At 38.4% G+C, this 27,235-nt stretch overlaps 1 long non-coding RNA gene across 1 annotated transcript; it reads right to left on the reverse strand.

Annotated features, from left to right (window-relative positions):
- Positions 1–1,089: 1,089 nt before the first annotated feature.
- LOC118729107 lies at positions 1,090–26,497 on the reverse strand. The gene is made up of 3 exons (XR_004991135.2): positions 26,486–26,497; positions 23,709–23,714; positions 1,090–1,208 (listed from the first exon to the last, which is right to left on the reverse strand). It is a non-coding gene; the product is annotated as an uncharacterized LOC118729107 (long non-coding RNA).
- Positions 26,498–27,235: the final 738 nt, after the last annotated feature.

Consider the following 27,235-nt stretch of genomic DNA (forward strand, 5'->3'; position numbering starts at 1 on the left):
GAGAGTTAATTGTTTTCCTCAATCCTGTGACAAAAAAGAACTGGAAGAGACAAGAAGAGCAAGAGTGATTTGGGTCTCAGTGAATTCTCAATAAATGACTGTTGAACTGCAATATATATCCATCCTTTTGGTTCTGCTTCTCTCAAGAACCCAACTATAATAACTTCTTAGACACAGAAGAAAAGAGCAGCCCCATACCATACTGCTCTTACCCCCTGTCCTGTGATCCAAGAAGGGCTAGCCTTGGCCAGAGGGCTCATCCACTCAAAGAGTGAAAATAAATGGGATTTGCAAACTTTAAAGCAGCATGTGCATGCATGCTAACATAACAATTAGTGTCATCACTATCATAATTTTAGAAATTCCATTTGAAACACCAGATACAAGTATGTATGCTCAGTATTATATAATGTGAAAGGCTGGAATCTCTAAGAGAAGGCAGACCACACAGGCAGGGTGATATTTTGCTCTGCTTCCACAACCCACCAGCCCAGCCACACATCAGATTATTAAAATCATTCCTGGGAAAGAACAGAATTCGTTGATTATGCATTCATCCCACATAGCTCTTGGCTCTAGCAAGTTTCTACACCTCCAGAGACCTCTCATATTCCTCTTCATCTACTTTATCCAGAAAAGAAAAAAGTCAGTTGTCATAGGGAGTGATCTTTTTAGCACTTTCCAATCAAAACCAGCTTTTGCTGACTTCCTAGAATAAATCCTGTCCTAGTCTCCGAAAACGTCTGGTGCCTTTTTAGTGCACTAGCTCCACCTAGTGATTGCTGAAGAGAATGCACCCAAATTTTGGATCAAGTTTACAAAATTGACAGCTAAATCTCAGACAATGTATTTAATGGCCAGATGAAGATTTTCATGCCAGAGACTTTCAGGGAACACTGTTCATTGCTCATTTAGGAGTACCTAGCATAAGGGTAATAATATGAACACTGAGTTTGGTCACCTCTGAGTTCAAATACCTGCTCTATTTCTTACCACTTTTTCCTGTGTGACTTTGGACAAGTCATTTGCCTTACTTAAGCTTTTTTTTTTTTTTTTTTTTTTGTAAAAATAAGTAATTCTTGATCATTTCTGGCTGAGAAGGTGGCAAGAAAAAGCCCCTGAAGCATCCCAAGAAGCAGGCCAAGGAGATGAACAAGGAAGACAAGGCATTCAAGCAGAGGCAGAAAGAGGAGAAGAAACTCCAGGAGCTGAAAGCGAAAGCCAAGCCAAGAGGAAGGGCCCCCTGGCCATAGGTGAATTAAGAAATCTGGCAAAAAGTGAACTGTTCCTTGTGCCTGGGGAAATGGTGATCCTTAATTCCATTCCTATTTTAACATCAGGATTCCCTGTCATCACATCTCCTGACACATAGCTAAAATGAAGTGTTGTCTTGGAGGCTGTGGAACATTTAAGAATAAACTTTTATAAAATAATAATAATAATAATGATAATCATGCATTGGCTCATCTCTTAAGCTTTTCTCATTCTGCCATTTCATCCTTAGCTGTGTGGTCTGAGTAAACCCAGCTCAGAATCCTGTCAAAGTGTGTTCTTCAGGATATTCTGTACCACCTGGAATTAAGACAATTTTCTTGAAAAAAAAATAATTCTTATTTAAGCTTTGTTTTAAATCCCCACCCATGGATATTTTTTCCATTGATTTTTAGAGAAAGTAGAAAGAAGAGAAGAAACATCTATGTGTGCTGAGAACCAATTCCAGCATATAATAATTACAAGAGTTCCTTCAAAAGATTGATGGGACTTGGGGGAACTCAACAGGGTTGAGTCATATGTAGTTTACCTGTTGGAAATGGCTAAAAGGCACTTCCCCCAAACCTGAATAGGATGACTGTCTGCTGCCAGACAACTCAGGGCATTTTTTTGCCTCCTGTTGGCCAAACACCTGAACAGCTGTAGGTTATTCCCCAAAATGACAATAACCTTTGAAACCTTACCCTTTGAAGTATATATTTCCACCTTGCCTTGGGACAAATTGTGTTTTAAGCACGGATCCTGAGACTAGGAGAGTCTTCAGTTCCCTTTAGCTGAAGCTCCTCTGGCCCCCAAAACCTTCCAAAAATATATTTTGTCCTTAGACTCTTTAATCATCTATGCACAGCCCCTTTCTCCAGAATTCTGAACACTTTGTAAGGCTGGGGGGGTGGGGGGGGGGGAAACTTGGCATTATGGTACCCTAACAAGGGACATCAACAATTGGTTGCCTTCCACATGTGCCCTAACTGGGGGACACCTGTAATACTTGCAACAATAAAGATATTTTTTTTAATAGAAATGCCATACAATCCAGCAAATCCCATTTCTAGATATTAATCCAAAGAAAATAAAAACACTAATTCAAAAAGATATATGCATCCCTATGTTCATCACAGCATTACTTAGAATAGCCAAACTATCAAAGCAACCTAAGTGTTAATTGACAAATGAATGGTTAAAGATGTATTACAGCCTGGCTGGCATAGCTCAGTGGTAAGTGTCGACCTATGAACCAGGAGGTCACAGTTTCATTCCTTGTCAAGGCACACGCCCAGATTACGGGCTCAGCAGTCTCCAGTGGGGGCCATACAGGAGGCAGCCGATCAATGAATCTCTCTCATCATTGATGTTTCTATCCCTCTCCCTTCCTCTCTGAAATCAATAAAAATATTTTTAAAATAAAAATAAGAAAGATGTGTTACATGTATACAATGGAACACTACTTAGTCATGAAAAAAAAAACGTGAAATCAAAAAAATAAAGAATGAAATCTTGCCATTTGTGACAAAATGGATGGACCTCAGGGGTGTTATGCTAAGTAAAATAAGTAAAACAGAGAAAGACAAATACCATATTATTTCAGTTATATGTAAAATAAAAACAATTAAACTAAACAAAACAGAAACAGACTCATAGATACATGGTTGCCAGAAGGGAATGGAGGTGAGGGGCTGGGTGAAAAAGTAAAGGGGATTAAAAGGTATAAAATTCCAGTTATAAAATAAAATAGCCACAGGAATGAAATGTACAGGACAGGGAATATAGCCAATAATATTGTAATAACTCTGTACGCTTGCTTGACAGATGGATACTAGATTTATCACAGTGATCACTTCATACGGTACATAAATGTCTAATTATGTTGTATACTTGAAACGAACATAATATTGTACTGTATCTAAACTACGCTCTAATGATAAGAAGAAGAAATCATAGTTATTTCTTTTATTAGCTATATGGAGGACTTTCATAGAATATCCATTTTTCTATGGGTTGTTACTCCCTACTCTTCTAACTGAACTAAACAAGAGATCACGATCAATTTTTTAAAATACTTTCATTAGCACAGTTTGGGTCTGATAGATGCAGATTTCCCTACAGGAATTATTCATTCTATATGATGATGATGATGCCTAGAAAAATATTCTAATGATTCAAAAAAGACACTAAATTTTTTATTTTCTTTGCTACTAGAATGGAAGTTTGAAGTTCATTCTTTGATTGACAAACTTTTCAATTATCTCTATCCATTCTCAAAATAAATCTTCAACACTATAATTCTGGACCTGACTCAAAGAAAAAAAAACTTCTTAATAAATGGGGAGGATTTTTTAAAGCACAACTATTTGTGGTTAATTGGCCATAACATACCTTTGTTCAATTTCATAACCAAGGCTTACTTCCAGAATCCCTTACTTTGCAATAGCACTGTTAAACAGAAGGACCCAGCCTTGCTTCCTGCTCAGTTCTTGCTTTTCTTTGGTTCCTTATAAGTACATATTATACTATATCTGCTCTCATTTTTCTCTATCCTAGGTGCTAGGTATTTTTTCCAACCGAGATTTCTTTGTGACTCAGACAAGCAAGCCATGGAATTTACAAACTCGTTTTAACTGAATCCATTAAACTTACGAGACCACATACAACTCAGCCTCAGTTTCTACATCTGAAAAATGGGGATATGTAACCATCTAACCCTACTGAGTTATAGTAAGTAAAAGGTCTTTATAAATTATAAGGTACAAATACAAAATTAGTGCTTCTGGCCTAGGCTGGAATCACTAATTCCTTCAGATGTGTTTCCAATCTTTCAAGTATGAAACTTCTTATATATCAGTTATTGTACATTTTTAAATATAATATATTTTTATTGATTTCGGAGAAGAAGGAAGAGGGAAAGAGAGATAGAAACACCAATGATGGGAAAGAATCACTGATCAGCTATCTCCTGCATGTCCCACTCTGGGGATCATGCCCACAACCTAGTCATGTACCCTGACTGGGAATCGAACTGTGACTTCTGGTTCAAAGGTTGATATTCAATCACTAAGTTGCACCAGCTAGGCAGTTATAGTATTTTTACTATCTATTAGTTAAGAAAATACAAATTTTCATTTGGATTTCAAGTCCTTTACAGTAATTTCAAGGCCTTCTAGAGGGACATTGTCAGATGTTAAGAACCACTGCCTAGAGTAGGGGTGTTGAACTCAATCAGAGAAGGGGCCAAAATCTAAAATCCAGCCTAAATCGCTGGCCGAATGGTTTACTGAACAGTCATAAACTGTCATTGTGATGGAAACGCAGCAGAGTGCAGTGATGACAGCGCGGTGCGGGCCACATTGCAAGGCCTGGCGGGACGGATTTGGCCCGCGGGCCTTGTGTTTGACACATGTGGCCTAGAGCAATCGGTGAACCAAAGGTGACTGCCAACACATTGGGCTGCTTTATTCCTTTATTATAAACCAACTACTTTCCTTTCCTAAATGTCCTCTACTTCTTGCTCTTACTCATTTTCACCTTTATTTTCTGTTAAGCCCATCTGTCATTACTTTCATCACTAGTAACTATAAATTCTTAACAATTACTCATAGGTAAGCCTATATAGGCACATACCTTAATAGAAGAAAATAAAATTGTTACCACACACAAGAATGGAAAGATTTGAGTCCAAAGTATCGGTAAAAAAATATATATATTTCTCTCCCCCAACCCTTGAGTTATTAATCATCTTGAAGCTGCAGTACTAAGACATCTGTTGGATGAAAGAACAGATTAGAGGGAGGCAAGGAAATTTGCCAAGACCTGAGGCAGATGCTTCCTCTTAGATTTGGACCTAGTAGCAATGCTACATGTTCTGACTCTTTCCCACAGATTTAAGTTTTAACATCACATTCTCTAATGCATGAAAACAACTCTAGTAGGGGTAGAACTTGAGCATAAGAAGTCCCAGGCATTACAGGACCACTTCACTCATTCATTCATACGCATTAGTTAAGAACCTATATTATTCTAGGACTGGACATTTGCTCTCAGAGTGTTTGCTGTCACTTAGAGAGTCAGCGTACAGAATGACTTCAATTCAATAGTGCAAGGAACCCAAGGTGTCCTGGAGATTTAAAATATAAACAAACTCATCGGGTGAAAAAGGAATAACTTGTTCCAGGTTAACTAGCAAGGCTCTGAGACTTGAAAAGAACTAGAACATAAGATGCAAATTGGGGGAGCCAAGAGATAGGAGAAAGAGTAGCTGAAGGCCTTTTAATGAAGGGCTTTCTGTTCCTGGCTGATGATTTTATATTGTGTCTGAAGGCTACTAAAGGATTTTAAGTGGGAGGAGCAGTATCATGGGACTTGCTCAATCATTCTGAGATCCATATTCCTCTTACACCTCTTTACAACCATCAGGAAGTTATTATAGTCTCCTTCTTCTTATGCTAGCCTTTACCAGTCCTCAGCCTCCCACTCATTCAATCTATCCCCAACACTTCCCAGACTGGTCTTTCCAAAATACATTCAGTCGTGTTATTCTCCTGTTTTAAGCCCTAAAATAGAATCTGGGGCTAATTTTTCACACTCATTTTGCCACTAGTCGCACTCTTCATATCTTAACCTCTGGTCAACTTGACTGCTACTACTTCCCCAACATGCCATGCTATTTCATGCCTCTACTTTAATCATGCTTCTATTCTTAATGCCTCTGACACTCTACCTCCACTATTTTGCTGATGAATTTTTGCTTATCTTTTGAAACCCAAATCATCTGCCCCTATCTGCCTGGGCACCCCCTCTTCTGTTGTCAATATCATACCTTGCACAAGCTTCTATTAGTATATTTATATTGAGACTGGTCTCTATTTTCTTGATCAACCTTATTCTCCACTTTTGTCCCATGAGCTCCTTGGGAGAGAGATGGCACCTTTTTACCTTTATATCCCCAGTGTTTGGGACTTAGTTAAGCACTCAGTACAAAATCAGCAAAGAAATAAATCAATGAATGAATGTTCCTTCTTAGAGATAGAAGAAAAATGACCCCAGCCTATTATGGAAGAAAAATCTCCTGGATTCCAAGAAGGTAGCTATACTTGAAAAAGTCCAAAGCTATGTTTGTTACTATGGCAGAACACTGCAGTCAATTTCTTTAGTGTTCTACCTCCCAATTTCTTTTATGAAGATAGTTCAGACTTTAAAATGCATAGATGAACATAGGTTGTGTAGTAATATTCTCATACACTGAGAAATGTTCCCAGTACATAGATGTGTGTATACCTAGAGAATATTTATAACTAACCTTCTTTTTCTATAATTCTATCTAAATTTTTTGCAGCAGTTAAACTACCTAACATGCTCCACTGAAGTAATGAAAAAAGGAGCTCAAGTATATATAAATATTTCCTTTTCTGTAAAACATGTCTAAAAAGATACAGCTTTTGGTAACCTACATCTAAGTAATATAAAGGCATTTGTGGAAATAATTTATTGAAAACTGAACTTGAAGTATAGGGTTCAAGCCTTGCCAAGGATCCTGTGACATGAAAAAAATAGCATCACAGGTCCTAAAAAGATCATGTCCCCTGGACTCTGCCTCCATGTTAACCAGCAGTGATCGATAATAGAGAATCAGAGGGGCTTCTCCAATATTTGACTTGTACATGACCCTGCTGCCAGGGCACCACACTGAGGCTAGGATGATGGTGAGTGAATTTCCATGATCTTGGTGGAATGGGAGTTTGGAGTTGGAATTAATTTAAAGTATATTAAGAAGCAAAAGGTTAAAAAAAATAGTCATCAATAGAGAGCTGATAAAAAGAAGGAGGAGGAGAAGAAGAAGAAGAAGAAGAAGAAGAAGAAGAAGAAGAAGAAGAAGAATTATTGTTATTATTATTATTATTATTATTATTATCATTATTTATGGTAGATTGAATTGTTGGTCCCAATTCTATTCCTTGTAGTAATATTATACATCCATGACTTTGCCATTGCCTCAAGGTGGATGAGGTATACTTTCTAACTTCTTGACTATGGGCTTGACCAGGTAGATTGCTTTGACCAATGAGATGTTAGTAGATATGTGAGCAGAGGCTTGATGTCAGCTTAAATTTTTAACCTTGTTTACTTGCACATTTGTCATTACCATAATACCAGTCTGTTTATCCATGGCCCTTCCATGTGCAGCAATTTGGCCACATCTGATCTGCAGGCTTGTGGTGTAATGCAGAGTCATCCAAGACCACCCATGCATTGACTGAAATAAATGCATGCTAAGGTACAAGAGAGAAAAATGAATGCTCATTGTTAGATGCTGCTGATATTTTGGGATTGTTTGTTATCTAGAAAAAGCTGACAAATACATTACTTATCTACATAATAGAATATTCTCTAGTTATTAAATGAGGCAGCTGTAGCTTGGCCAGTGTGGCTCAGTTGGTTGAGCATCATCCTGAGAGGCAACTGATCGATGTTTCTCACATCAAAGTTTCTCTTTCTCCTCTCTCTCTCTCTCTCTCACTCTCCCTTCCTCTTTCTCTAAAATCAATAAAAACATATTTTTTAATAAATGAGGCAATTCTTTTTTTTTTTTAATTAATCCTTATTGTTCATATTATTACAAAGGTTCCTCATTTCTTCCCCCTTCCACCAGGTTCCCACCCCATCCTCCGCCCCCTCCTCACCCCCCATTGTCCTCATCCATAGGTGCACAGTTTATGTTCAGTCTCTTCCTCCCTCCCTTTCCCTGAGAACAGTCAGTCCACTCCCCTCCCATATCTCCGACTCTACTACAATGAACCGCTATTATTGTTCATCAGGTTTTTCAATCTCCTTTTTTTGTTGTTGTTGTTTTTGTGTTTTTTTTAATTAATAAACTTTTACACTTCTAAGAATAAATTTTAAAATCTAATAATTTTAAACCTTGTTTTTTTTCTGCCCAGGGAATTGAGAGCAAACTTGTTTACATGTAAACTTGCCCTTAGGCTATCAAAAGGTGTAGCCATTCAAGTGTAAATGGGCATGTTGTTTAAACATAGCTGCTGGTTGGAATTGGATTACCTGTTCTGAGTGGGAAGGGCTTGTCATTCCTTTTCTCCATTAAAAATAAGGTGTTAGCTTTAAAACCTCTTTTTGGCAAGAGACCTTAAACTTTCAGAACTTTAAATTTTTCAGATAGTAAATCAGTTACTTAGCATTTTCTCAAATCAATAATACCTCCACATGCCCAGGGATACACTTCACACAAAAGACATTTCCAAATAAATAGATCAACCAACCTCATCCAGGCCTCACACAAGGCACTCACAGATCAACACCCCAGTGCTATACTAACTCAACACATCCAGATCTAAGCCTTCCTCATTTGATTCAGCAGACCCTCAAGTTCCCCCAAAAGTTTCCAGCCATGTCTGAGAGGCAGCCTTGGGGCGGAGGCAGGCGAGGAGCGAGCTGTTCTGGGCCTGGCTGCTCTGGGCTTGGCCTCTATTGCTCTGGTCCATTCCACAACCAGCTGCTCCGGGTCTGGCCACTGCCGCTCCCGACCTGGCTGCTCCAGGCGTGGCTGCTGCTGCTCCAGGCCTGGCCACACCCAACCCGGCTGCTCTGGGCCCGGCTGCAATGAGGCAGTTCTTAGTGAATTAATATAGGAGAAACTCTATGATATACTTTTATTTATTTTTTTAATATATTTTATTGATTTTGTACAGATAGGAAGGGAGAGAGATAGAGAGTTAGAAACATCGATGAGAGAGAGTCATTGATCAGCTGCCTCTTGCACACCCCTCACTGGGGATATGCCCGCAACCAAGGTACATGCCCTTGACCGGAATCGAACCTGGAACCCTGACGCTCTATCCATTGAGCCAAACCGGTTTCGGCTGATATACATTTAAATAAATATAACAAGGAGCAGAGCAATATGTATAAAATGCTATTATTTGTGGGGGAGAAAAAGAGCTCATGTTTCTATATTTGTTTGAATAATTGTAGAATACCTGTAGAAGAATGCATGAGAAGTTGTTAACTGTAATTGTTCCCAAAGAAGAGAACTGGAAGGGCTAAGGGTCATAAGTGAGAGTTACCAACCAGTGGGAAAGTATTTTGGTGTTTAATAACCAGTATATTTGCACTGACGCACTCCAGCTGAGTATCCACCCTGGGTAGACACATTCTGGAAATAGCTTAGATCCACCTTTCACAGTTTTCAGTATGGTCTATTCAGATTGAAGTGATTTCAAGATTTAAAGAGAGTTGGATTTAGTTGAGTTATGGAAATCAGAGTAGGAAAATGCAGAAGAATAAAAGGAAGTATGTGTTTAAATGAGTTTGCCATCTATATATTTTTAACAACCCACCTCTATTCTCCGCTTTTCTCCCTACCATGACTAATACCATTCCTAAATTTGATGTCATTGCAGTCCACAATATACAGTAGATCACTGATTTAACTACTTAGCATAAACACTTGTAAGATGAGAAGGATAGAAATGCTGTAATACAAAAAAATTTCTTGCAACGTGGGAAAAAGTACATATTTTTTCCATATTTCACATAGTCCAAGAAACACTGTGAGAATAAGTGCATGTTACCATGGGAACTAGATGTCATCATTAACATCATCAACACTCACTGAATGTTAAATATTGTTTTTAGTTACTTGCTGCTTGCACTAGAAAGGAAAGATATGATTTGCTATAACAAAATTTCTAATTCAAAGGACTTTTGGAACAACACACATTTGGTAAGAATGGGGTACACCTTTTATCATTCATCATTGCTAGGGGCTAGGTAGGAATACAGAGATTAATAATATTCAGTTCCTATCTATAAGAAGTTCAATCTGGTGTAAGGGGACAGATGCACAAATGATTATTAGACAATGTGAAAATGCAGTGGCAGCGATGTTTGCAGGATGTTTTGCATAATCCCCAAAGCAATCAAATGCTGACACAGAAGAACACATGCTTACTCAAGAAAAAAACAAACTGTTAATATACCTATTTCTTGCCTAACTGTTTATCCCAGAATACATGCTTTAAGTTTTGGAATGCATAGGTGAGAAAACTCCCTGTGTCCTCTCCCTAAATTTCTCTCACTGTTCCTAGTTTTAACTTTAATCAGTGATATCTCCCCTTCACATGCAGAGCTTCTATGAAAACTATAAAAACAAGAATTGTGGTTTCTACAGGTTGCTAAGTCAAAGGCTGAATGAATAATTTAGACTCCACCAACTGCCAATGATCCTGGGTTCCAAAACTCAGGATCCACGGAGCCAATAGCAGGCAGGGCACCTGGGATAGATAACACAGTGCCCAGGAGAGTGATTAATCTTTATTTCCCTCGTGTTGTCAACACGCCCTGATGCAAAGGGATGATTGCCTGTCTGGATCTGCAGTATTCTTGGATTGCTCTCAGAGGCCCCATTTGCTCCACCTGTTTCTTCTTGTTGGGCCTCCACAAAATGGCCAACTGCCTAACCTTCTACACCCAATCTGTACCATCCACCAAATACTGCTGTGCCTGTCAGCCTTTTTCCTCTCTTCTGCAATAGAATCTGCCTTCACATTTCTACTCTGCCAGTAGGATATAGAATTCTCATATCCCAGTATAAGTGCAGGATTCTCCAGAGAAGTCAAAGCGAAAGAAATCAAGCTTGCCACATGCTGTGGCCAAGGACGTGGAGTGTAGCATCCTAATTAATTCCAGGGGGTCCAGAGTCTTAAAGAGCTTTACTCCTAAGTGGATCACGGTTTTCTGAAGCCCTAACATGTGTCTCCCTCCTAGGCAACAGCATGGTGGTGTTTAAGGGGCCTCTAAAAGTTACTCTCAGTTTTATGAAGAAAGTGAATGATGAAAGGAGTTTATAAATTGCATATAGTGAATTTAGGGACAAAAATATTATTGGGCTGGCTGACATTGCTTGTATGTCAGCCTGTGCAGTCACTTATTGTGCTCAATACATGTTCATTTTCCTTCTTCAACCCAACCTCTAATAATTTTTCTCTTTCTCTAAGGCTTTTATACGTGATCCAGTTCTCCCCCACCTGACCCACCCCCACCAAAATAAAAGTTCCTCAACCTTGCAACCTCCTCAATCCACTGTCCTCTCACTGATGCCTGCATATCCCACCCATTCCTCTGCCAGGCAATTCTTCCAATTTTATTTGCATGTGAACATTGCTACATGTACACCATGAAATTTCAGTTTCTAGACTGCAATGTAGAGACCAGAAACCCAAGCAGACTTGGGTCCTTTATATGTCCTAGGACCAGGAATATGATGATAAATAAGATTTCTGTATTCAAAATGTCAATTATGCCGAAACAGGTTTGGCTCAGTGGATGGAGTGTCAGCCTGCAAACTGAAGGGTCCCGGGTTCGATTCCAGTCAAGGGCATGTACCTTAGTTGCGGGCACTTCCCCAGAAGGGGGCGTGCAAGAGGCAGCTGATCGATGACTCTCATTGATGTTTCTAACTCTCTATCTCTCTTCCTTCCTCTCTGTAAAAAAGCAATAGAATATATTTTTTTTTAAAAAGAAAAGTGAAATTTGAAATTAAAAAAAAAAATCAATTATTTCCTCTCTGACTTCATATCTCCTAAAACATATCATGCCAGGTCTCCTTCTCTAAGAGTCTACTCCCAGTCCATCTGGATTAGCTCAGTGGTTGAGCATTGACCTGTGAACCAGAAGGTCATGGTTTGATTCCTGGTCAGGACACATGCCCAGGTTGAGGGCTTGATCCCCAGTGTGGGGGTGCAGGAGTCAGTCAATCAATGAATGTCTCTCAACATTAATGTTTCTATTTCTCTCTCCCTCTCCTTTCCTCTCTGAAATCAATAAAAATAATTTTTAAGTCTATTCCCATAATCTCTGTTATGTGTCTTTTGTCCTCTTGGCCTCAGCTAATTGGTCCAAAGCTTCTAATTGGACCCATCTGCACCAATCTGATTTAGAACTGGCACATATGGACCCAAGTCAGACTTTTACATTTGTTTAGCTAGAAACCCCATATAAAGCCAAGGCTGCAGCAGAAATAACTGGCTTTTGTGCCCTGAAAAACAGAGAAAACAAATGGGGGGAAAAATAGCATAAGATAGACTTGCAGAAAGGAGCTATGGGAAGATCATGAATATCTGTGCCAAGATCATTCTGGCTGCAAGTAATTGAAAATCCCAACTCATCAATTCTTAAACAGTAAGAGAAAGTATGACCTTATGTGTTAGTCTGACAGGGTCACCATGACAAAATATCACAAACTGGATGGTTAAAACAACAGAAATTTACTTCCCAAGTTCTAGAGGCTGGGAGGCCAAGATCACATGTGAGCAGCTGGTTCCTCCTGAGATTCTCTCCTATGTTCAGAGGCCTTCTTCTATCTGTGTCCTCAAGAAGCCATTCCTCTGTATGCATGTATCCCTGGTGTCTCCCCCTCTTCTAAGGACACAAGTCATATTGGATTAGGGTCTACCTTTATGACCTCATTTAACCTTAATTACCTCTTTAAAGCCCTATATCCAAATAAAGTTACATTCTAAGATACTAGGGGTTAGGATTTCAACATCTGAATTTGGGGGGAACATAACATTTTATATAACTAAAATTTCTCTTGATTTAGGTTCCAGATACAGCTCCATGATATGATCAAGATCTCAGATGTCTGCTCCTCTTGGCATCAGGTTCATACTAAGGCTAGTTTCCCTTTCAGTTGAAAGATGACTACCAATGACCATAGGCATTATAGACTCTCTTTTAAAGCTTGGCAATGAAGAAAGATAACTTCTCCAAGTGTGGAATGTAAGTCCCACCCTTCAATCTGTTTGAGTAAACTTAAGTCAGTGGTTGAGCCATGCTTACCACAGGAACAGTAGTAGCCAGAGGAAAGTCACATGTTGACTGGCTAACACTAATGAAGACTTACCGCTACCACCACCCTCACCCCAGAATTAGAAAGGAAAGGATGGTTATCCTATATATAATAATAAAAGGTTAATATGAAAATTGTCCCCTCAGGAGTTTGACTAACCAGGAGTTCGACCACCGCTATGACATGCACTGACCACCAAGGAAGACCCCGGCCTGCAGCCAGGGGAAAAAAGGACTCATCAGCCTTGATCACCAGCCAGGCCTAGGGACCCTAGTAGCCATGCACGAATTTCATGCACCAGGTCTCTAGTCTGAATATAATCAAGAATCTGTTAGGAAGAAAGGCAGGAGAGGTAAGATTTTTGGATAGCTTTGGGGACAAGAAAGGCAGAGAGAATCCTCTGTTACCATTATCTGCCAGCATTATTTTTCTTCCCCTTATCTCTTTCCATCCATGCATCTCACAATAAATCAGGATGAAAGGGAAAACAAATTAAATTATACTTTCCATACCCATGTCTTTCCCCTCTCCTCCCAAGACTCTCTATCCAGTAACTTGTCAATGCTCTACAGACCACCTCCAAGGAAATATAATCTTCTCTCCCCATCCACGATGGAATTCAGTTTCAACTTGTGTTATAGAAAACATTAGAAAATAGCCCTAGCCAGTTTGGCTCAATGGATAGAGCATTGGCCAGCAGACCCAAAGTCCTGGGTTTAATTCCCGTCAAAAACGTGTATCTCAGCCGAAACCAGTTTGGCTCAGTGGACAGAGCGTCGGCCTGTGGACTGAAGGGTCCCAGGTTCGATTCCAGTCAAGGGCATGTACATTGGTTGCAGGCACATCCCCGGTAGGGGGTGTGCAAGAGGCAGCTGGTCAAGGTTTCTCTCTCATCGATGTTCCTAGCTCTCTATTCCTCTCCCTTCCTCTCTGTGGAAAATCAATAAAAATATATATATATTTTAAACAAACAACAAAAAAATGTAGACCTTATTGCAGGCTCCTCACCAGCCCAGGCCCTGGTTGGGGCACACGCAGGAGGCAAACAATTGATGTGTTTCTCTCACATCAATATTTCTCTATTTTTTCCTCTCTCTGAAAATCAATGGGAAAATATCCTCAAATGAATATTTTTTTTAAAAGAAAAGAAAATGTTAGAAAACAAACGATGTTTCAGCCGAGGCCGGTTTGGCTCAATGGATAGAGCATCGGCTTGGGGACTGAGAGGTCCCGGGTTCGATTCCGGTCAAGGGCATGTATCTTGGTTGCGGGCATATCCCCAGTGGGGGGTGTGCAAGAGGCAGCTGATCGATGACTCTCTCTCATCGATGTTTCTAACTCTCTATCTCTCTCCCTTCCTCTCTGTAAAAAATCAATAAAATATATTAAAAAAAAAAAAAAAAAAAAAAAAAAGAAAACAAACGATGTTTCAGAACACGTGTTCTTCAGGACTTTTCAAAGCTCTTGCCCAAACATACAATAAATATCGGAGAAAGCCAGGTTTTGGATCACTGGCACTCAGTTCTTCTGATGCTGGGTTCAGTTCTCTTTCCCCCTAACTACACTTCTCACATTGGTTATATGGAAACTAGACTGTGGATTCAGAAACCTTGCTTTTCCTCTCCCTTAAAGAGGCAACTGTTCAACAATTATCAGTATGCTCACACTGAAATATTAACATATATAGTTCAGTTCCCGAGATCATATATTATGATAAGATTTAGAGATTTTTTCTCTTTCTTTTTGGGTGAAAATTTCAATAATCCCTGAATTTGTGTATATGTGAAGTCATTCCCACATTGTTTCGGTTATTGGCTAAAGATTAATTTTTCAGATGACTTTTGAGTCAAGGCAGACTAAAGGACTTTGTCTTTTGTGAGCATTTGCAGCAATAAATGTGTACTTTGTATATCTAATTGGGAGTGAATGGAAGGGGAGCTCTACTGCAGGTGTGCATTTGCAAATATCTGAGATCACATTGCTTTGTGCTGGCAACATGGGTGTGGGTCTGTGGGGAATTAACATGGATAATAAGGTGGATGTGAATGGAAAAATCAAGGTTGGTGGCTTTAAACTGAGTCAGTACAAGTCTTCACTCTTGAGTAGTATGCAGGTTACTTTTCAGCTTCCCAGTGACCTCAGTACAGCCTGTTGAAAAGCTATTTGGCTTCTCATATTGCCTCAGGTTTCTATCCTGGAAACTCCTTTCTTTCAGCTTCACTTGCCCGAGAATTCCTTGCCTATTTCTTTTACTTCCACCTCAGTGATGCCAAAACCCAGCTCTGCTTCCTACATGGCTCCAGAGCAGGCTTCACTTTTTAGAAACTGGTAGAAACAATAGGAAAAAGGAGGGAGGAGGGCTATGTGACTCATACTTTCCTCCCAAACCTGACCCACATCCACCACAAACCAAGTCCCCATTACATTTCCTAACTACAGTATACTCTGTGGTAGCCAACATGTGGTATGAACTGCCCAGGGGAATCCAAGGTCTGGTTCTCCTCTAAATGCAAATGAATATCATCACAGTCCTTACTTTACGCTGAGTCACTCTTAAAATCTCCACTATTCACCTGGCTGGTGTGGCTCCATTGGTTGGGCTTCATACCTTGCACTGAAAGATCAGGGCAATGCCTAAATTATGAGTTTGTTCCCAGGCATACAGGACTCTCACATTGATGCTCCTCTCTTTCTCTCTCTCCCTCTTCTTTTCTCTCTCTAAAATCAATTTTTAAAAAACATATTTTTTTAAATCTCCACTACTCAACGTAAGTAAAAAAGAAGGAAGTGAGAATACAAGATAAAATTGGGGGGGAAGTACATGGGGAAGGACTTATCATTTGTTTTTATTGTAATTAGCATTAAAATAAAAATCATTGTAAAAATTAAAATGAAAAAACAAACAAACATGCTTCAGGATCAGGTAAGCAGGGGAAAGGTTTTAGATTTTTCTATTTGAGTTCTGTATGCTTCTGGGCAATAGTGAGCAAGGAAAGGTGCAATACCGGTGGAAGAGGAAAACAAAGAAGCCTCCCCTTTCCTACAGTTCCTACCAGTTTCTAAAAAGTGAGGCCTGCTTTGGGGCTATGTATGAAGCAAAGTAGGGTTCTGGCCTCCCTGAGGTGAAAGTAAGGAATAGGCAGGGAATTACAGATTGAAAATTATCACCAGTAACAACTGGCCTAAAATAGGCATTGAGATTGAGTCTACCAGATTATAATATAAATCATGGTAATGCCATCCTCTTTGCTACTGCTCATTTTGGAAATGGACTAATGAACAAATTCTGGCCAGTGAGACATGAAGAGAAGTTTGCTGTGGGAATTCTGGGAAACTTTTCTTTTGTCTTGCTACTGGATTGGAAATAAAGTCAATACCTGGAATAGCAAGGCTTAAAAATTGGGCATCTGGGTCCTTGTTAAAATAATTAAACCACTGGGAAAGTACTTCCCTGGACTTATTGTTATGTGAGATAATAACATTTCTTATTATGTAAGACCTCTGAAGGCATCCTGACAGATAGATATGCTCCTTTCTCATAATACCTGGGAACTCTCACCACATCTACCTCCTGCCCTGCTGTAGACTCGAGAGCTATCACCAATGAGTTAGAATCAGAGTGTCTCTTACTATGTCCCAGAGATGAAGCAGGATACATCAGGGAGCACAGTGTTGTACATAAAAGCCAAGTTCAGCTGTAGTAATAATAATGCCAGATATATGATGACAGAGGAAACCTGACTTCGGGTAGTAAACACACAATGTAATATACAGACGATGTATCATGGAATTGAATCCTATACAATTTTATTAACCAATGTCACCCCCAATAAATTTAATAAAAAAACTAAAAATGAAACATTTAAGAATGTCTTTAAATTAAAGAGTCATAAAAAACTAATTGTTTCCTCTTGAGGGCCTATCTCCTAGTACTGATGTGATAAAAGAGATGTACATAGGCTAATTGCATGTGTGTGAATCATAGTTTTATCTTTAGAACCAGCTAGAAATATCCTTCCCCTGTTTGCCTGTTCTGTTACTACCCAGGGTGCAGTGCCTATGAATAGGAGAGAGAGTGTGTGTGGCTGACTCAATCAATTATCATCTACAAAGAGTAAACCAAGTGGGAAATTACCTGATTTTCCCATAGTCCTCATGACCAGGATTTCCCCTTTGAGTAAATTACTAGCCTATGGAAAGTAGTCTAAATAATCTTTGTATTTCTACACCTTTTTCCCCAATATGATAATAATCTAACTAAACACATGAAAGGCACATTATTTACATTATCTCATTTAATCATCATACCAACACTGTAACATAGATGTTATTGTTCTTGTTTTAATTATGCAGAAACAGAAGAATGATTTGGTTCACTCACTTAATCAAGATCACACAGAAAGCCTGGCCAGGGTTGCTCAGTGGTCAACCTATGAACCAGAAGATCACAGTTTGATTCTGGGTCAGGGTACATGCCTGGGATTGTGGACTCTGTGTCCAGTATGGGGTGTGCAGAAGGCAGCCAATCAATGATTCTCTCTCATTATTGATGTTTCTATCTCTCCCTCTTTCTTCCTCTCTGAAATCAATAAAAATATATTAAAATGAATAAATAAATAATTCATATACAAAGGTGTAGAAGATACAGAATCAGAGCCAAGTCAGATATATAAACATTTATGATGGAAGGCAGTATGACAATACTTTTGAGTGGTATAGACTGAGTATTGTGAGAATGCAAAGACAGGATCAGGGGAGAAATTATGGAAGATGAGGCAAACTGGGGAAAGATAAAAGGAAGAAAAAAAGTCTCAATGGTAAAATGCACTAAATGCATCCTGGCCCATCTGGTTGGCCTGGACCAATCCCCTTTCTGAAACTGTTAGCATTGGTGCTAGAAATAAGGACTTTGCTGAAGTAAGATTTACCTAGATGGGATCTCAAAAATGCTCTTTCCAGTCAAAACACTCCTAGGGCCTAATTTCTTAAACCTTTTTCTATAGAGCTATGCCACCAATTATTGCTATTAAAGGCATATTAAAATGAAAGGAGCCTGGGTTATTAAGTTAAGAGAAACCTGGACTTTATATTCAGCGTTGGCCACTTGCTGAGGCAAATTACACACTGTATGTGCTGTGAAATTGCCATAATCAGACCTACATCACATCTTAAGTGTATTAAATAAAACACTTAATGATAAATGTAGGAGCTCAACAGATATTTGTTCCCTTTATTACTCATATCCCAATTATGCCTACAATATAGGAAGATTGGGGGTATGACTAGAATCCCCACAGACCAGTCATTACAGATTGATCAATTATACAGGTTATGTTTGCACATGCCCTGCTCCTGCCAGTCACTGGATACTGGAAATACTAAGTTGATTAAGACATGGACCTGATCTCACACAACTTACAGTTTGATGAACAGGCAGGGAGGGCAAAGTGTGTGTGCCACCCAAATTATCAGTAATTAGAATACAACATGGCTATTCCTGAAACCTATATAATTTTATTAACCAATGTCACCCCAACAAATTCAATTTAAAACGTTTTTTTAGAAAACAAATATAGTATGGTTAGTGTCAGGGTAAACCAAGTTGGAATTCAGAAGAGGGGTATCAGAAAATTGGGGTGCTAAAATGCCCTAGAGAGCATGACCTTCATCAAATCATTTGAACATAGAGAAGCTGATACAAAAAGAAGCTAAGTGACAACTCAAAGTTACACATTTACTTATTACCAAAGTTTGACTAAAACCAAGGTTGTCTAAGCCCAATACTTTCTCGCTCAAAATTAAGGGGTTGTGGAAGGGTTTCCTCCCTTCAGGTAACTTGTCTAAGTGTCTAAGGCCCTGTCATCTTCAGGTGGTCAAAATCTTTCCCTGAACTTACTTTCTCTGACAATACCTCACTTTCATTCCCACTATATATCCAGCCAACATACCCAAGTGAGAAAAGCCTAGGAAGGCACATTTTTTTTTTTTTTTAAGAGAAAGAGAGATATTAGTTACATCCTGCACATACCTTAACCCTGACCAGAAACTGAACCCACAACCAGGGCATGTCTCTTGACCTGAACTAAACCTGCAACCCGCCGAAACCGGTTTGGCTCAATGGATAGAGCATCGGCTTGGGGACTGAAAGGTCCCGGGTTCAATTCCGGTCAAGGGCATGAACCTTGGTTACAGGCACATCCCCAGTAGGGGGTGTGCAAGAGGCAGCTGATCGATGACTCTCTCTCATTGATGTTTCTAACTCTCTATCTCTCTCCCTTCTTCTCTGTACAAAATCAATAAAATATATTAAAAATAAATAAATAAATAATAAATAAACCTGCAACCCTTCAGTCACTAGATGACACTCAACCAATTGAGCCACACTGGCCAGGGCCAGAAAGGCATTCTTGAAGAAAGCACATATTGATAGTCTTTATATTATACTTTTGGCTCTATGTTCATTGTGCTAAACCAGCAATAAAACCACTGGGAATAAGCTACAATTTCCATGACAGAACTTTAAAGTCTTAGAAGTAAAGGAAATTACAAAGAAGAAAAACAAACATTCATGCTCTTTTTTTTCCTTTCTCCAATTAACTCTAAATAGCTGTAGCACAAAGAGGGGTGTCTGCAGCAGTGACTGAATATTTGCACAAACTATGCTTCACTACAGAAAGACAGTAATAAACCATCTGCATTTACAGTACAGTGACTGAACATAGCTTTACTGAACTGTCTAGTTAACTTAGTGTCATGTATTTCATTTGAGAGGCATTTAAAAATGTTTCATTATATTTTTAAATTTCGATGTCAGAACTTATATTCAATAGAATGCTCTTTGCAAATATGTGAGAATAAGACTGACCCTAGCCAGCTTGGCTCAGTGGATGGAGCATCGGCCTGTGGACTGAAAGGTCACAGGTTTGATTCCAGTCAAGGACATATGCCTGGATTGCGGGCTTGATTCCCCAGTAGGGGGCATGATCAATGATTCTTCTCATCATTGATGTTTCTATCTCTCTCTCCCTCTCCCTTCCTCTCTGAAATCAATAAAAATATATATATTTTAAAAAGAGTGGATGTGTGTTCAAATATTTAATTAGATAATTAAATAAGAATAATATACTAATTGAACTTATGAAATTGTTACAGTGATTTATGACTCAAATATTTATATCTGCTGAGGTTAGCACTTGTATGCACTCTTCTCAGGATCTAGATAAATTTTGTATTCTGACTTTAACAGCAATCCATACAGAAACAGATTAGATTGTTTTTCCTGACCGTAAAGAAATATATTTTCTCTGCAAGTTAATAGAAATATTAAAAAATCAAAAGTAAAAATTATATAATATCCATAATCATACCAAGTAATAATCATTTCAACAGAATAATAAACATTTATATGCATATTACATAAACATGCATATATTTAAATATTATATTACACATAATCATTTCTAACTAATTGCTTTTTATTATATTTTGAAATTCTCTGGAGGGAATATCAGAGATTAGTGCTATCATCAAAAATTGGGAAGGTTCTAGGGTAATGATTCCTATTATGTTACCATTTAACTTGCCTACATGGCATTTTTTTAATCTTTTTTTATTATTATTAAATTATTATATGTGTACATATCTTACCATTGCCCCCCCTTCCCATTCATGCCCTCCCTCCCCAGAGTTTTGTGTCCATTGGTTATACTTATATGCATGTATACAAGTCCTTCGGTTGATCTCTTATCTCCCCCAGATCTCCCTCCCCTCCCCGATGTAATTTGACAGTCTGCTTGTTGCTTTACTGTCTCTATATCTATCTTTTGGCTCATCAGTTTATAATGTTCTTTATTATCCATAAATGAGTGAGATCATGTGGTGTTTCTCTTTCATTGACTGGCTCATTTCACTCAGCATGATGTTCTCCAATTCCATCCAGGTTGCTGCGAATGATAAGAATTTCTTCTTTTTTATGGCAGCATAGTATTCCATTGTGTACATGTACCATTGTTTTTTGATCCAATTATCTGCTGAAAGGGAACGTAGGCTGTTTCCAAATCCTAGCTATTGTAAATTGTGCTGCTATGAACATAGGGGTGCATATTTCCTTTCTGATTGGTATTTCTAGTTTCTTGGGACATATTCCTAGAGTGGGATTACTGAGTCAAATGGAAGTTTCATTTTCAGTTTTTTGAGGAAACTCCATACTGTTCTCCATAGTGTTTGCACTAGTGTACATTCCCACCAGCAGTGCACAGGGTTCCTTTTTCTCTGCAACCTCGTCAACACTTGTCTTTTGTTGATTTGTTGATGTTGACCATTTGACAAATGTGAGATGGAACACCATTGTCATTTTGATTTGCATCTCTTGGATAATTAGTGACTTTGAGCATGTTTTCATGTGCCTCTTGGCCTTCCTTCTGTCTTCCTTTTGAGAAGATTCTATTTAGGTCCATTGCCCATTTTTTAATTGGGTCATTTATCTTCCTTTTATTAAGTTGTATAAGCTGTCTGTAGATGTTGGAGATTAAACCTTTATCAGTGGTAACATTTGCAAATATGTTCTCCCATACAGTGGGCTTTCTTGTTGCTTTGTTGATGGTTTTTTTTGCTGTAAAAAAGCCTTTTTATTTTGATGTAGTCCCATTTGTTTATTTTCTCTTTAGTTTCCATTGCCCTAGGGGCAGTATCAGTAAAGAAGTTCTTTTGGCATATGTCTGAGATTTTGCTGCCTGTGGATGCCTCCCTACATGACATTTCTAACCACAGAAATATCTTGGAGAATGACCATGGATTATCATAAAATTAATTAGGTGGTGACTTTCAATTTCACCTGTTTTAGTTTTGGCTTTTTTTTTTTTTTTTTTAGCAAGAGGAAGGAGAGAAACATCAATGTGAGAGAGAAACATCAATTGGTTGCATCCCATATCTGCCTCAACCAGAGATGGAACCCACAACCTAGGTATGTGTCCTGACTAGGAATTGAACCCACAGCCTACTGGTCGATGGGATGACATTCCAACCAACTCAGCCACCTTGTCAGGGAAGATTTGGCTTCTTTAATGGAGTGAATCAATATAGCCTCTGCCATCTAGTACAAAGCTACTAACATGTCATATACTTATTTCTGTATAACAATGCATAAGGTAAACCAGGAACAGTGTGCTTTCATCTGATAGGGTCAACAATATACGTTCATGGTTTTACTTTCATTGTTTATGTTAGTTGGCATCAGAAAATTTTAATCTGAAAAATAAATAAATAAATAAATAAATAAATAAAAATTTTAATCCACAGGCCAGATCTAGCTGCCACTTCTGTTGTTATTGCTGTTAAACCTCACCTGAGGATATTTTTCTTCCATTGCTTTTTAGAGAGAATAGAATGGAGGGAGGAGGCAGGGAGGGAGTTAAGGGGAGGGAGAAAGAAAAAGAGACACATTGATTGGTTGCTTCCTACACACACCCTGACCAGGGGTAAGGATGGAGCCTGCAACCCAGATAAGTGCCCCTGGCAAGGAATCGAATGTGTAACTCCTCAGTGTGGGTGTATTGGCCGATGCTCCAACCCCTGAGCCATACCAGCCAGAGCAAGCCTGCCAATTATTTTTATATGGCCCACAAGCTAAAAATGGTTGACATAAAAGCCCAGGGCCAGATGGCTTCACAGGAGAGTTTTACCAAATATTCAAGGAAGAACTAAAACCTATCCGCCTCAGACTATTCCAAAAAATCCAGGAGGAAGGAACACTTCCAAACTCCTTCTATGAAGCCAGCATCACCCTAATACCAAAACCAGATAAAGACAACTCAATGAAAGAGAATTACAGGCCAATATCCCTCATGAACATAGATGCCAAAATCCTCAACAAAATTCTAGCAAATTGGCTCCAGCAGAGCATCACAAAGATCATACATTACGACCAAGTAGGATTTATTCCAGGAATGCAAGGATGGTACAATATCCACAAATCAATAAATGTGATACATCACATAAACAAATTGAAAGATAAAAATCATATAGTCATATCAATTGATGCAGAAAAAGCATTTGATAAAATCCAACACCCTTTCCTGATAAAAACCCTCAACAAGGTGGGAGTACAAGGATCATACCTCAACATAATAAAAGCTATATATGATAAACCCACAGCCAACATCATACTCAATGGGCAAAAACTAAAACCATTCCTTCTAAGAACAGGAACAAGACAGGGTTGCCCACTCTCACCACTCCTGTTTGACATAGTACTGGAAGTACTAGCCATTGCAATTAGACAAGAAGAGGAAATAAAAGGCATCCAAATTGGAAAAGAAGAAGTAAAATTATCCTTATTTGCAGATGACCTGATATTGTACATAAAAAAACCAAAAGACTCCATTAAAAAACTAATTGACTTAATAAATGAATTTGGCAATGTAGCAGGATACAAAATTAACGCTAAGAAATCTATGGCATTTCTATACACCAATAGTGAACTTACAGAAACAGAGACTAAAAAGGCAATCCCATTTACCATCGCACCAAAAAAAGTAAGATACCTTGAAATAAACTTAACTAAGGAAGTAAAAGACCTATACACGGAAAACTACACAACACTGAAAAAAGAGATAAGAGGAAGGCGTAAACAGATGGAAGAACATACCATGTTCATGGATTGGTAGAATCAACATCATCAAAATGTCCATACTTCCCAAAGCAATCTATAGGTTCAATGCACTCCCAATTAAAATACCAACGGCATATTTCACTGACCTAGAAAAAACTCTTCAAAAGTTCATTTGGAACAACAAAAGACCCCGAATAGCCAAAGCAATCCTGAGAAAGAAGAGTAAAGTAGGAGGGATCTCAATACCAGATTTCAAACTGTTATTACAAAGCCACTGTTCTCAAAACAGCCTGGTACTCGCACAAGAACAAATATATAGATCAATGGAATAGAATTGAGAACCCAGATATCAACCCAAATCACTATGCTCAGTTAATATTTGACAAAGAAGGCACGAACATACAATGGAGTCAAGACAGTCTCTTCAATAAATGGTGTTGGGAAAATTGGACAGATACATGCAAAAGAATGAAACTGGATCACCAACTTACACTATACACAAAAATAAACTCAAAATGGATACAGAATTTAAACATAAGACGGGAAACCATAAAAATACTAGAGGCATCCACAGGCAGCAAAATCTCAGACATGTGCCAAAAGAACTTCTTCAATGATACTTCCCCTAGGGCAATGGAAGCTAAAGAGAAAATAAACAAATGGGACTACATCAAAATAAAAGGCTTTTTTACAGCAAAGGAAACCATCAACAAAACAATAAGAAAGCCCTCTGTATGGGAGAACATATTTGCAAATTTTATCACTGATAAAGGTTTAATCTCCAACATCTACAGACAGCTTACACAACTTAATAAAAGGAAGATAAATGACCCAATTAAAAAATGGACAATGGATCTAAATAGAATCTCCTCAAAAGAAGACAGAAGGAAGGCCAAGAGGCACATGAAAACATGCTCAAAGTCACTAATTATCCAAGAAATGCAAATCAAAACAACAATGCGGTACCATCTCACACCTGTCAGAATAGCCAATATCAACAAATCAACAAACGACAAGGTTTGGCGAGGTTGCGGAGAAAAAGGAACCCTCGTGCACTGGTGGTGGGAATGTAGACTGGTGCAACCACTGTGGATAACAGTATGGAGCTTCCTCAAAAAACTGAAAATGGAACTCCCATTTGACCCAGTAATCCCACTCCTAGGAATATATCCCAAGAAGCTAGAAACATCAACCAGAAGGAATATATGCACCCCTATGTTCATAGCAGCACAATTTACAATAGCTAGGATTTGGAAACAGCCTAGGTGCTGTTTGGAAACAGCAGATGATTGGATCCAAAAACTATGGTACATTTACACAATGGAATATTATGCAGCCATAAAAAAAGAAAAAATTCTCATCGTTTGCAGCAACCTGGATGGAATTGGAGAACATCATGCTGAGTGAAACAAGCCAGTCAATGAAAGAGAGACACCACATGACCTCACTTATTTATGGATGATAAAGAACATCATAAACTGAAGACCCAAAAGACAGATATAGAGACAGTAAAGCAACAAGCAGACTGTCAAATTACAGCAGGGAGGGGAGGGAGATCTGGGGGAGATAAGAGATCAACTGAAGGACTTGTATACATGCATATAAGTATAACCAATGGACACAAAACTCTGGGGAGGGAGGGTATGTATGGGAGGGGGGGGAGACATTGGTATATGTACAAAAATAATAACTTAATAAAAAATAAATAAAAAATAATAAAAAAATAAATAAAAGACAAGCTTTTCATTAAAAAAAATAAAAAAATAAAAATGATTGACATAACCTAAAGATAAATAATACTTCATGACATGTGAAAATTATATGAAATTCAAATTTCAATGTTTATAAATAAGTGTTATTGAAGCATAGTCTCATTCATGTGCTATCTATGTGTTATCTATGGCTGTTTTTAAACTACAACAACAAAATTGAATAGTTGACACAGAATTCTAAAATATCCACTGTCTGGCTCTTTACAGAAAATGTTAATTTCTTACCTGGTTCAGAGATACCATAATTATCTTGAAATACCACAGAATACCATGCTAGCCCAGAACATGGATGATATTATGCCGAGTGGAACTGGTGAGTGAAAAATCTAAGTATCCGATTTGTCAGAGTGACACACACATGCAGCAATGGATGGGAGATAAGGAAGGCCCATTAAATTCCTACTTCAGTGAAGTTGCTAGGGATTGAGTGGTCTGTGTTATGTTAGGACAGGTCCTCTTAAATAAAGAACAAGTTGCTGAACACTGCACTTTCCATCAAGAAAAGGCGACCACTTCCACCCACCCGCAAAAAAAAAAAAAAAAAGAAAGAAAGAAAGAAAGAAAAAGGAGACACTTTATGGGGGGATATAGCTTGGTTTAGAGGGCAATAAATACATATTTAAATGTGCTGCCAGTTTTAATGGACCTAAAAGCAACAAAAAGCTCTGAACCATGTAGGTTCTATTCTGCCACTTAGGCCTTAAGGCCTGTCAGATCCAGTATTCAGCTCGTGCAGCAGATTAGATGCTTTTCAGTCACTAGAAAGTGGCAATAAGAGAATCACAGCGCAGCCGTCTAAAGTATTGGAGAAGCCATATTTTCTTCTGCAGATAACATCTCTTTGGAGAAATATGACCTACAGTTCTACTGAGCCTTGGTAAAGATTAAATAACTGATCATTATCCCTCAAATAACCAAGGGAACTGAGCTTCCAATCACAAATGCTGTGTTGAGCAGACCCAATGGTCATGTATATACAGTATAGATCTCAAAAGAATACTGAAGGAATAAGCTATTTGTTTGAACAGGTGGTGACTGGTTTCCAGACCACCTATTTGCTTCGTTGCCTATATCTTCACATCTATTATATACAAGTTTGGTCCAAATTTTCTCTTCTTATAAAGACACCAGTCATTTTGGGTTAGGGTGTACCCTAATAACTTAATTTAAATTTAATTATCACTTTAAATACCCTAGCTCCAAAAACAGTCATATTCTCAGGTACTGAGGTTTAGGACTTTAACATACAAATTGAGCATCAAGGGTTAGGGCCACAATTCAGCCCAAAGAGCTGGCTATAATTTTGTGTGTATATTCCTATTTATTTGGGTCCATATTTACATACTATTTAATAGAGATACGTGGGCATAAACAAGTAAAGGAAAATACACATTCAAATTTTTGGGTCTTTTTTATCACAACCAGACATGATATCCCTAACAAATGGTACAAATCTCCGAAGGTTGAAGAAAGGGGGTGCATGCCTTTAAATACATGCCTTAGTTCACAAACTATCGGGTCTAGTAATAATTAATGTCGTTTTTAAACATTCGTTTAGAATCTTGCTTGGCGTTGACTTGTATTGACATAACCTTCAAACACGTGGTATCTACAGAACGTGTGAAGTGCAATTAACAAGTTTTACTTGAAAAAGTTTGTGTTTGGTTTGGTTTTTGTTGCAAAACTAGGGCTAAGAAGATGGCGGATGAAGAGCATATTCGGCACTGC

This window comes from Pipistrellus kuhlii, unplaced genomic scaffold, assembly GCF_014108245.1.
Source record: "Pipistrellus kuhlii isolate mPipKuh1 unplaced genomic scaffold, mPipKuh1.p scaffold_m20_p_3, whole genome shotgun sequence".
Lineage (NCBI taxonomy): Eukaryota > Metazoa > Chordata > Mammalia > Chiroptera > Vespertilionidae > Pipistrellus > Pipistrellus kuhlii.